The sequence below is a fragment of the Melospiza melodia genome, chromosome 14 (assembly GCF_035770615.1).
Source record: "Melospiza melodia melodia isolate bMelMel2 chromosome 14, bMelMel2.pri, whole genome shotgun sequence".
In the NCBI taxonomy this organism is placed as follows: Eukaryota; Metazoa; Chordata; class Aves; order Passeriformes; family Passerellidae; genus Melospiza; species Melospiza melodia.
The window spans coordinates 2,701,141-2,714,389 of record NC_086207.1 but is presented as its reverse complement, the minus strand read 5'-3'; positions in this window follow the sequence as shown (position 1 = coordinate 2,714,389).

Below are 13,249 nucleotides of genomic sequence, written 5' to 3'. Positions count from 1 at the left end.
TGTCTTCTTAGAACTAAGCAAGGCTGGTAATCTGGAATAAGTGTTAAAACCTCAGCAAAATAGTGGTCTTAAATCAAGGCCATTTTGAGCCACAGGTAGAATTCTGAGCTTCAGCATTTCCATTCAGGGCCTTTCTGATGCTAAACGGAATCCTTAACAACCATGTCATAAAATAAACTCTTCATCCTCCCATAAAGTTGAGCCTGTGGAAGAAAAGTGCATATCTAAAGAAATATGCTTCTTAAAGCAGCGGGAACAGGAGGGCAAAGACTTATTCACAATCTGGAGAGCTGGATGAGCACCCTGGTGGGTTTTTGAGTGGATCCAACTGAGAGAGAAATTCAGGTTTAACAGGGCTTATGCAGCTGAGCAGAGGGGTTTTATTCCTATGCATCTTTTTCCAGAAATGAGAATTATGTCTAAGAATTTGCATTGCAGGAAATAAATCCATTCTTTACTCCTCTGTACTTTACAATCTATCTTCAGCATGCAAGGAAGTCGGGTTCCAGGTTTTCCCCTGCCAGGCTGTGCAGCAGGAGTGAGGATCCCTCCCACCGTGCCCTCACCAGAGCACAGCCTTGGAGGTACCTAGGGGCAGAGAGGGGCTCCTCAAAGGGGCTGCATGAGGCAGTGTGCAGGCTGCAGGACTGGTGTCCCTGTGACAGAAATTACTCAGAGAGTTCATGGTGTGGAGCAGGGCAGTGGGAGAGGGCCTGGCCCTTGAGGGTCTCCTGCTGGCCCGAGGCTTCTGCCATTGAGCACAAAGCAATCCCTCTGCAGAGGTCATGGAGCAGTTCCCGTCTGCAGGAGCAGGAGCTGGGCTCTGCTGGGCTGAAAAGAGTTCCACAAACATCCGTTATTATTCTTGATTAGAGCAGCTCTGCAGAGATCCCGTCAGGATGGACAGAGCTCCGCTAGCAGAGTACAGATGGATCGGGTGGAATGGGAGTCAGGAGAACACAGTGTCTAAGGCAACAAGGCAGTTCAGACAGCTCTGCAGCAGCCTAAACACATGACAGACTCAGGCAGCTCCCACTGCTGCCAACACAACTGCTCGCGGGGTCTGCCAAGAAGCCAGATGCTGCTGCTGGAAAAAATATCTTCCAGAGTTTGGCATCAAGATCCTGTGATTACCATCCAAATGGGAGGAGATGGAGTGATAGAATGTGAGTTTAGTATTTAGCACCCCAGAACTGTGCAGCAGCCTTTGAAGGCAGAGGAAAGAAGTTCAAGCAAAATATTTTTGCTAAAAATATGTTCGGAGAAATGAACTTTTTTTTTTTTTTAAATAGCAGAAAACCAAACTATTATTAAAACAACACAAAATATTTTATGTCCGTATCAATTAAATGAGTAAAACCAACGAGGATTGTAGATTCTTTACTTGAATAAATTTTGTTAAGGAATAGTTTCATAAAGGTCAGAGCATGAGCTCTTTGTCTCTGGTGTTGTTACTAGTGGAAAGTTCCACTGCAGAGCATCACAGCGACTCCCCTACCCAAGACAAATAGAGATGGGTCAGAGCATTCCCACAGAAGTTTGGGAAGGGTTGAATTCAGATCCAAAGTCTGCAGCAAGCACTTCTCGTTGACAAACAGGGGCCAAATCCCTAAATCTAAACTGACCCAGGTTTGGGGGAAAGTTGAGCCCTGAAACCACCTGGGCCTGGCTCCAGACCCTGCGGTTTAAGCCTATGTTTGGAGGGGAAGCAACAGAGGGATAGGACATTCCCTAAAAAGCTTTAAGGGCACTCCTGAGCCTCCTCCTCCTCCTTTCTGTGTGGCTGAGCCTGCAGAATAAAGGAAGGCTTGGAGCCCCCTGTGCAGTGGGAGTACCACCAGCCTGCCTGGCCTTGCTGAAGGTCCCAGGTGGATGTGGTGGTTATGAGAGCTCAGCATGTTGAAAAAAGCAGGCGAGGCAACATCTGCTCCCCTGGCTGGCTGCACTCACCTCTGCTCTCCAGTCTTGTGCTTCTATATGAGTTCTGGTCCCACTCCATGACTGGGAATCCTATTATTATTGTAATAGTAGTAATAATAATAATAACAACCCAAGTGGGAACTCAGAAACTTACATCTGGAAAGTTAAGACATGAAGACTGTTTTATTTTACTTGTATTTTTGGTTGTTTATTTTTATGACAGATCTGTATTTCAACAAATGTTATCTCCTTGCCTGTTCTAACAGATCAGAAAAAAGTAAACAAAGCTATTAATCATCATCTCCCATACTCTGCTTTCTGAGCATGTCAGATCATTTTGGAGGGGAGGTGGGCAGGGAAGCAGAGAGCGTCTGTTCCCTCACTTGGGAGCTCCCCCAGGGATGCTGCCAGTGGTGCCTGTTCCTTCAGGGAGGTTTATAAAATGGGGGAGGATTTGCCCCAAGCCTGTGTTTGTTCTGGAGGGCTCAGGCTGTGTCATTCATGGACAGTGCTGTGCCTCTCCTTGGCACAGCCAGCGTCCCAGCTGCTCTGGCTGGTGATAGCTGTCTCCCTGAAGGTCACAGAGATCCCAGGTAACTGCTGACCTAATGGATTTTCCAGTAGCTTTTGACACGTCTCACCCTGGGAGCTGATAAATTCAGCTGTTAATTCTACAAAAACCAAAGAAGATAATCCCAAACCTCACCCTTTAAGGTTGTTAATAACTTATGGAAACATGATGGGATGAGTCACAGAACTGGAGGGCTGCAAGGGACATCTACAGGCTCTGTAGGCTCAGGGGGAACCTTCTCACTCTCCACAGCCCCTGAGAGGAGGGGACATCCAGGTGGGGGTCAGGACCTGCTCCAGGGAACAAGAGACAGGACAAAAGGAAATGGCCTGGAGTTAAAACCAGCAAAGGTTTAGATTGGATATGAGGGAAAAGTTCTTCCCCTAAAGGGTTATCCAGCCCTGGCACAGGCTGCCCAGGGCAATGATGGAGTCACCACCCCTGGAGGGATTTAAATAAATATGGTACCTGGGATCACAGTTTAGGGGTGGGTTTGGCAGTGCTGGGTTAACAGTTGGACTTGATGATCTTTCCAACCCAAATAACTGTACTCACCCACGTGGGACTGAGGTTTTAGTCCTTCCCAGATTCTGTTTGGACACTGCTTTGCCATGAGGCTGTTTGATTTGGGAAGGGGAGGTGGGAGGTGTTTCCAGGTGAAATGACAGCAGGATGCTGACACACAGCCCTGGTGTCCCACAGTCCATCCCAGAGACCAGGACAGCTCTGCTTCCCCAGCTTTTGGCCAGGCTGGGAGCTTTGATGGCAATGAGTTCTGAGAGTCTGGTCAGTGTCAGGTGTGCAGATTTCTGCTATCAAGAGCTGAAGGCTGTGGGTGGCATCTTCACTCCTGGCCTCACCTCCACTGCTGGCACATGCTGAATTTGGGGTCTGGAGGTGTTGGGTCAGGTGGTGCTGACAGTTCTGGGGGAACAGGGAGGGAGCTGGACATGCCTTTAACCCCACACAAAGAAATCTGATCTGCCCCATTTAATAGATAGGATTCTTTTTCCCTGATGCACAGCAGTGCAAACTACAATTTCTTATCTGTCTCTGCATTATCCCTTTTCTAGGTCTCCCCCCTCACCTCACTGTGTGGCTCTGTGTGTGCCCTCCCAGGCTCAGGCTCAGGTTTCTGCTTTCACTCCTGCCTTCTGGAAATGTTATTTCAGTATCATCAGCAGTTGACCTGTTTCTCCTTCCCTCTCTATGGATATCAGAATCCATAATGAATTAAAGGAGTTTGTTCTTCAGATCATCCCAAAGTCCTTGATGGTGATGATGTTCAGCTGATCAGGTGAAAAAAGGCTCCTGGAGCTCCCTACATCAGGCAGCCTCTCCTCAATCACTAATTTTCATCTCTGCTTGATGATGTTACAGTGCATGATCTTGCCTCCAGTTTGTGTGCCAGACACGGGAAAAGTGACTTGGTTGGGAAGGCTCCAACTGTTAGGATGCTTTAAAGAAATGTCCAGGTTTTCTAATATCTTGAAAAGGGTTTCAGTTGAGCTTTGAGAGAGAAAAGATGAGGGAGTGAGCCTTTGCCATGATGAACTGACCACCTGTCTCTCTAAGAACTGCCCTCCACGGTGGCTTCTGGAGGATTTTGTGCTCTCTGTGCCTTTCCCAGCCATGCAGAACATCTGGATCCTGTATGTGACACCTTCTGTTGGTGCCAGCAGTTGTTGGTGAATCTCAGCTGTAAATGTCTGCAGTCCCTTGCAGTTTTCAAGATGTCTCTTGAAAACACTTCTGAAATTAGGATGCTGTAAGATTTGGGTAGTTTAAGTATTAGCAAATTCTGGCCACTTTGAAGACATCTCATAGGGCAGCTCTTTCCTGGCTGGTGTTTCAACATCAGTTCATAGATTCTGAGTGTCTTGGAGACCAGGATTTTGGGATGTCCTTGCACACTCACATCCTCATGTGTGACCTAGCCCTAATCTGGGGTTGAGTTACTGGGAGATTAATTTAGTTATTTATCACCAACATCTCAGCCCCCTTGGTCTTTGCCAATTGCTTTTTTTGTTCTCTGAGTAGCAGACTAAAGTGGTGAAAACTGAATTTACACAATGGTGTAAATTATATTTATCTCACTGTAGCTCCTTTGTGTACTCACACTCCTGACAAGATTTCAAAACTGGATAGACCCACCAGACTATCCTAGGCTCTTACAGGGAAAGCTGAGTGTGATTCATGACACAGGATTTTTATCCTCAGAGTTGGCCGATTTTACCTCTTCCATCAGTTTACTTGGAGCACTGAGCTCCAAGCAGCAATAAGCCAAGACAGCATGAGTTCCAACACAACTGAGATCCAGGGTACCCTGGATCAGGAACCACAGGTTTGTGTCAATATCCCAACTTCAGACAGCACACAAGTCCAAGTTTGTCCTTTTGAACAGAAAGGTAATATAACACACCCGAAGAACTGTACAAAACCCAAAACAAGCCGCAGTTACAGCTAAGCCAAGGCACTGCCAAAAATGCCTTTTTTGGGGAGCACTGCTGACCTGGTGGCTGGCTGCCTGTTGGGAAGGAAGGCACCTCAGTCGAGGGGGTCCCCTTGAAAGGAGAACTGCGTGCAACTTCCTCTCCTCCAAGGATGGCTCAGGCACAATGGCCTCGCCCAGCCTGTGCTGGCCTCGGAAAACTTAGGGGGTTTCATTTCTAGCTCTTAGGTAGTTCAGTTCTTACTAGAGTAACCCACTCATTGCAACCATGCACCCCCTCACTGAAATCATGCTTTATTACATATCGTGTTACAGACAAGAGCTGATTTGAGAACTGCTGGTCACCTCCTTTTGCCAGTATGGCAGCATTTGGTTGCCTGCAGAAATATCTGAGGCTCACCTCTCTGGTGAGATCTGTTTCTCTTATTCTGCCTGTAGAAAATTCCTTTCTTTTCCCTGTATCTGGAGCTGACTTAGCTTGGTTTCAGAAAATCAGAGGCATAATTTGCTTGGGCTGTGAAACATAAGCCTTTAAAGTCCACACACTGAGCACTTAGGGCAGTTATGGTGTCCTGGTTTCCTGGGAAGCACAGCTCCACTCATTAGGTGCAAGTCACCCAGGCTGAAAAGCCACTGGTCATTCCCTCAGGTCATGGACTGCACTCCAGCAGCTCCAATTACCTCAGCAGAATGGGATCACCCATAACAGCCTAAGTAAATCAGGAAGTCACCAAACAAGGGAAGTAATTACAGCTTCTTTCAATCCTGAAAAAGCAACCTGTTCTTTTACGACCCATCAAAACCATGTGTTTGCCTTTAGTGGTTAAAATAAAGGGTGTGCAATTTGGGAATAATCCAGCTATGAAGTTTCCTTAGTAATTGGCAAGTCCTGAAAGGTTTTCACTTCTGCAATTTAAAGGTGGTGAGCATGAAATTAATTTAATTTTCTTTTAGATTAGCCTTTGAGGGACACTACAAAACCAAAGAATGACATTCTCAAAGGGTGAGCCTGCATTTCACCCATTTGACATAATTATTTTATTAACTACCTTTAAATTTCATTTATAATGTGATTTAGTAATGCACTAAAACCAGAATGGCAGTTACTGTAGCTGTATCAAACATTCAGAATTCAAAAAATATTTACCCTTTTCAGAGAAAGGTCTAGAATATTACTCAATTCTTGCAGAGCTACTATCACTTTATGTAACTCTTACACTCTTGTTTTTCAGTCCTGGTTTCAATACACCCATTCATTTGATTCAGACTCAATTGATTATAGGAGAAAAAAACCCTTGTTTGCAATAAGTCTACCTGCATTTTTATACAGCACTTTTCAAACGCTTAGGGTACCTGCATGGGAGATTGCTTTAATGGATGGAATTTTGGAAATCTGAGCATGAACCGGCTCCTCTCTGTGGAAGTAAAAAGTCTGATGCCACATGGTCCTTGTGGCTGAGCTTAGGCTGAGATATCACTAATCCAGCTGAAATCAGGGGATGACTCAAAGTCCTTTGAATGCTGTGCATCCCTGCTCCAGGGCAAAGACACTGGATGTCTAATTCTGAGGAATGTTTTTCACCTAAATTATACTTCATTCACTTTCTTCTCTGGAAAAGGCTTTAAAAAACAATAACAAATATATTAGAATATCACTCCCAGCTTTTGGTAGGGACAATGTCTAAAGATCACAGGACAATGTCTAAAGATCACATCCTCTATTTTAATTGAAAAAAAATAATAATTAGGTCATTGTCTTACATTGTTCTGCATTTATTCAATATTTGTGTGCCAAATGTTCAATACCCTTTATATCACATAATTCACTTGACCAAGGTGTCTGCATGAACCATCTCCAAAGCTCTGCCTGTTTCTCAGGTGTGTTTATTGCTGCTGAAGCCAATGGCTGTACCATTGGTACTTGGTCACAGTAGACTGTGACCAAGCAATGAATGGCAGAGCAGGATCCCAAAATGAGGCTCTTGGTGTTTCTGGGAAGGAAATAAAACCTGGGTTCCTCCCTGCTGAGCCTTCTCTGAGGGCCAGACCTGAACCTTCCCAGCAAATCATCCTTCTTCCCAACTGGCCCAGGAAGTTTGTGATGTACTGGGTGTTCTTCAGCTGCCACTGAAATGTTGTGTGTGTCATCCTTTAAACTGGGCACAGGATCTTTTTGAACTGAAAGAAAGGGAAGCATCTCCTTAGGGCAGCAATGCCAGCTGCTAATGAAAATCTGGGGAGAAAAGAGAAAATGGTATAACCCTCCAACACCAAGCTGTTTCCACAGGCTCCCTGGTCCTCTCTGCTCCCCACATGCTCCTTTCTGCAGTGGTTTTCCCAGACCTGCTCTATGTTCACTGATTCATCCTCTCCATTGCTGACACACCTCAACATTTCCAAAGGAAGGCAAGAAACCAGGTCAGCAGAGTCAAAGTAACCAAGGGAAAAAACACATATTCTTGTACTGAGAGAAAAGTCAGGAAGAACAAGAATCCTGTAAAGTGGGATTTAAAAAAGGAAGAAAAAGAAAACATCCCCAGAGTAGGTTTGAAAACCACCAGCTGACAGCTGTAGCATATTTGGTGTCTTACATCCCAATGGCTCAATGAGAAGAGCAAAGATGATGGGTACAGCCTCTGAAAATCCTACATCCCAACTATTTTGGGTTTACTCAATGTGACCACAGAGTTGCAACTGCACTCCAACTATCTCTGTCCCTTAAACACACGGGGAGCAGTCTGCCTTGGGTGCTAAGCTAAGGTGCCACAGAAAAGATGTCAAAATATTCCCTGGCAGAGAGCAAGAGCAGGACCTGCCTGTTGTGTGCTTCTCCCTCAACAGCCTGAGTGGCAGCCACACTCCAGCCCTGCTTCCATGGGCTGTTTCTGCACAGAAGCCTACTGGACTGATAAGAACTTCCTTTCTATTGCTTCCTGCTATATCTTTGACCGATCCCCTGCTCCTTTCCAGATTTTGTTTTCCAAAGTAGCTGGCACACAGCTGCTTGTTTGTGGTTCACACACTAACAGTACTGGGTTCTGATCTCAAAACATGGACATCTTAGGCCAAAAAATAACTCCTCAAGCATTTTGTGGCTCCTTCAGGACCGTGGGGCAGCCATGTCCCCATGGACACCCCTGGTCCTGCCCTCAGCATCTGATTGGGGCCATCTCAGCCACCACAGACAAACTGCACTCATGTGGAGCTCACGTGCATTTTTGCAGCTCAAGCCATCAGGGAATGTAAACCACACTGACCAAGGAAAGTTGGGGAATGTGAATGCAGAAAGAAAAGAAAAGGAATATGGGGAAAGCAGGAGGTAAGAACATGAACACTTTTTATTTAACACTCAACATATTGAGTCAAATGTATGCGAGTGACCTTCCATTTGGTTGAGTTTAAGACCTTGGATCAAACTTTTGATATCTGGATGGGGATTAGCTGAATGAATTGTTTGGCAGAGACACCAGGTGGCTACAAAAGGTAAAACTCACCTATCAGTGCCATCTTGGGTATGTTTGGTATGGTGCCAGTGAGGAAATTATTATTCATGTCAGGATTCAGATGTGGAAGGAATGCAAACATCCAAAATGCCTTTTTCCATATTTTAAGAGTGTTCAGACCCAGGGGTTGGTTTTGTCTCTATGAAGGTAAACTTAGTCCTCTAGAGGGCATGGTTACACTGATGATATATTTAATAATTAACCAGTATTACCTTGGCTATCCGCTAATTTTTACTGGTGCAAATCAGGGGCGGGGGTCAGTGAACTGGCACAGGTGAACTTCATTCATTGTCTTTAAACTTTGTTGTAAGGCTTTCCATAGAATCTCTTTCCTTAAGTAGGCCAATCCTGTATGGGCAGGAGGCTTTGGGTTTGATCATTGGGGAAGCTTTCCAAGAGGTATTTGGAATTCATTCCTTCCTACCAAAATCCAGAATAAAAATCTATTTTTCACATGTATTTATGCTCCTGCTTTGGTTTCTCCCCACATCCCTTGGCAGCAACCGGGACTGGGTCACCTGAATAGCAGAACGATGCAGGATTAGAGTCCATCCTTCTCAGCAAACATGGAGGTTCCAGACATTACATGGAAATTTCATTTGTGTTTGGGCAATCTGGTGTTGAACTTATCCAGCCAAATTTCCAACTTAACAAAATCAGGCAGATGTCAATATGGCCACCAGCTGTCTCACTGCACGTGTTTCTCTGGTGAGCAAACAGAGCAGAGGGCAGAATTCAGGACTGCACAACACAAAAGAAAATTCCGCCCAAGCTGATCCAAAAATCCACCTCTCCTCCAAGGGAGAATGAACTGTGCAAAGTCCTTTTAATCTGGAAGTCACATCTTTGTAGAGCTTACACAAAGTTCACTTGTCTGTAATGGAAACACCTGCATTTTATACAGTTTTACAATATTTCAATCCCCTTATAAAATAAATGGCTACTTGGTGGAGAGGGACCCATGCTGGATGTCCAAGACTTGATGCATTTTAAAGCTATTTTCTAAGATGCAGTAGAGAAAGAGAGGGACTGAAAACAGCCATCAGCCACTGCTAGGAAGGGAGAAGTATCAGTCCTTTTTGTAGCTTCCTTCAGCTTCTGAGTGCATTCCACCCTCATAACATATTAAGATTTCCCTCTTGAGTCATCCCTAGCATCAAACCAACACCTAGGAACTGAAAAGAATGTTAATGCCATTAACTGGTTATAATCACTGAGCTGTTCCATACACTACCCCTTCACTTCTTCAGGTACAACTGGAAGTCATCCTCAGCCATCACCTTCTCTTGGTCCTGGACCATGATGATTATGGTTTTATGTTTTCTCAATTCCTCTAATTTTTTTATGAGTTCCTTCTCATTAAAAAGTAGAGGAGGGATGTTCTGAGGGAGGGATGTTCTTAACTGGTTTAAAAGGTATCTACTGGCGTTTGAATGAATCTACATTTCCCAGTTCAACGCGGATCTTGCAGGGGTGGGCTGTCCTTCTCTTGTCCCTGCTCAGACACTGGACAAGGCCAATATGATGTGTTGCTTCACACAACTTTGTTGTCAGTGGGTTTGCAGGAAGAATGCAGCCTAGAAAATGGTCTTGTCCCAGAAATTTGATGCTGAGCTGGTAATCTAACCTTTGTCTGCAAATGGATTAATGTTCTCTGGGTGACATCATAGGTATCTGTTTTACTGCCAAAACCTCATTCACTGTAGGTCTGGTGTGTGAAATGACTAAAATAGGACTTGCCCCTCAAAAACATGGCTATATTTCTAAGCATAAGTAAACTCCTTTCCATAGCGTAGCTAATAAATATTAAAATGTACCAGGTGCATCCAGTTTTATTCTCTGTTTCAGGATGACAGCCAGACAAAACTCTCATTCAAAACAGAAAGAAATGATGTAATTTTCTGTTCTCCCTTTTTTGCTTGTATTCTGCTAATAGTTGGATTTGATAACAGGAAGAATTTCCTAAGGTAGTGCAAATCTCTAGTTGATCTCTTTGTGCTCTGTCTCTCCACATCCATTTGCTGTGGACTTCCCAGGTTCTGGGGGCAGATGTATTCTGTGTTTAAATCAGCAGCTCCCGGGCCTCAGACACCTCAGCTCTGTCACAATGACAATGCTCTTTCAGCATTAAAAATAAGGTTAGAAACTGGCTATGCAAAGCAGGTTCTGAGGTCAGAGGTGCCCTGGTGAGGTCACTCACAGCTCCAGGTTCCTCTGCAGTCTGTGGTGCAGACATCCCTGGCACAGCCGTGGGCTGGACACAACTTTGCAGCACACATGAAAACACAGCATGGAGGCCATTGCAGAGGAGGGAGAGGCTGGACGTGCGGATCCAGGTCATTGTTACTGCAACCATCTCCCAGTTCATCCACAGCAGCCATTTTTAGGACTTTTCAGCATTTCCCGCTTGCCATCAGCTGAGGAGGGCTTGGCCATGCTTCATTTTGCTTGGCTGGTGTGCGTGGAGGAGCAGTGACCCTGGGATCCACACCCATCTCTCCACCGCGGCGCAGGCAGCCAAGCACTGCTGGCCCTGGTGGATATTGCTCAGCAGATCTTTGTCAGGCTTGTCCAAACAAGATATGTTACCACTGACCTACCAGCTCGAAGTTCATGCCTCTGACTCCAGGATACTTCTTGGTGTTGTTTTCATTGAAATAATTAGTTATGGTAAGATTATCACATTAAGGGGGATTTTTTTGTTTGTTTTAAGACAAATGGCATTCTCCTTGCTGTTAGGGGCTTGGTAGGTACTTTATTCTTTTACTTTCCATTCCAGTGTGTGTTTGGGTTCATGAAAATGAGAGAACCTCCACCTTGAACAGAGCCAACTCCATTCCAAATCTCCCCCACCCCTTGTCAGTGTCATTTATTGGCGGCTAACGCAGCTCAGGCCTCTCTAAGTGAAAGGTGCCAATCATGCAGAATTATGCAGTGGTTTTGCACAAAGCCAACTCACCTGTTTGCTGGAGTCTTGGATCAGACCACCAAGCACATTTTCACTTCTGCCTAGGAATGAGCCAAACCCACAGAGACAGATCCAAATCTGGCTTCAGGTTCTCATGACCTGATCCTGATGGACTCTACAATTTCTTTACTTAAAACACCATGAGAAGATCAAAGAGTGGCTTCAGATGAGACTCTGGGGCATGACAGAGCATCAGTCCTGGTTCAGAGCCACCACAGGGCATGGTCTGACCAACTTTTTACTCTCTAGACAAATGTATTTACAGATTCTGTTCTGATCTCCTTTTGATGATTGCTGGGCTTTTAGTTTACATTTCTGCCCTTCCCAGATCACACAAGATCCCAGATCAGCTCAAACATTGCACATCCAAACTGATGGTGGTCCATATTATTTTCCCAATGCTTTTTTTGCACACAGAGTAGCATGTATTTTGGATCTGACATCTGAAATGGCTCATTTTCCTCATATTTCTTGACTGAATTCAGAAGAGCTGGCTGTGCTGGGACTGCAAGGAGGAATGTTAATTTCATTGAGTCTTTTTTGAAGGAACATTTAAGAACTAGCATTTGCTGTGGGGGCTGATAAGCAGGCACGTGCATCTCATTTGCACCCTCTGAATCTCAGGGCCAAATTTTAATGAACAAAACTCTTCATCTTTCCAGGAGGGAGGCACTATGGAGTGTCCAGTCTAATGCATTAAATTATTCCATTGGACATCTTGAGAGTTTGTCACTCATTTTGCTGGAAATATCATGGCAGAACGCAGAGCTTTTCATACAAGAATTTATCTTAGAGCCTAAATGTTTCTGTGATCCATTAGGAAGAGTTGGCAACCAGATACCCAGCAGAGTGTTGAGGGGTGGGAGCCATCCTGTAAAAATTACTTTCCAAAGTGGAGTTTGACTTCATCCAGCCCAGCACTGCGTGGAGGGGAATGTGTGGAGGTTCCCTGGGAACAGACAGCAGGAATGTAGCTATAGGTCTGGGGAGTTGTTGCATTTCCGAGCTGAAATTATTATTACTGTGTTTCCAAATTTCCTTTCAAGTTCCTAATTGCCAACAGCCAAACCAAACTCACTTGAAGACAAGTCTGTGTCCATCCACAGCCCTACAGCACTGCCAAGCCAGATTCTGTTACAGTGCTTAGGAAAAATTACTTTCTATGCCTTCAGTGCATTTCTGGTTTTCAGTAATACTTTTTCTTTTGATTCTGTTGTTGCTTCTTTCTCCTTCAGTGACTTTACCTCTGTGGAGTCCCCTGCCACTGCAGATCAAGGGCTAATCTTTTCAGGTCAGTTTGTGGGAATTTAAGTAAATAAGTGGTTATTCCCATAAATCATGTGTTTTCAGAGGTCAATGAAAGTGCTTATATTTCCATTGCCTCTGGAGAGACTTTTAGCCCTGGCTTCTTGATAAATCAATTAAATTTCTTTTGCTGACAGAAATAAGAATAGCACTGTTTGCAAACTTATTACATCCCTTATTTGTGAGGGAAGTTGGGAATGTGGCTGCCAGAACTGCACCCCCCAAAGAGTCCATCCTGAGTACCTCAACTTGGCCAAATTCCCACTGACTTCAGTGGCAGCTTCAGTTGTGGAAGGAAAGCCTGGGGGCATCAGGAAGAACATTCCCAGCAGGTCAGAGACCTCAGCCCTGGGGACACCTCTGGCTGCTGTGTCCAGCTCTGGCTCCTCAGCACAGCAGGGCCAGGAGCTCCTGGAGCTGAGCAAGGGCCTGGAGCAGCTCCGTGCCCAGGAAAGGCTGAGGGAGCTGGGGCTGCTCACCCTGGAGAGGAGCCCAGGGAGAGAGAGGGGCCTCAGCCCTGGGGGTGCCTG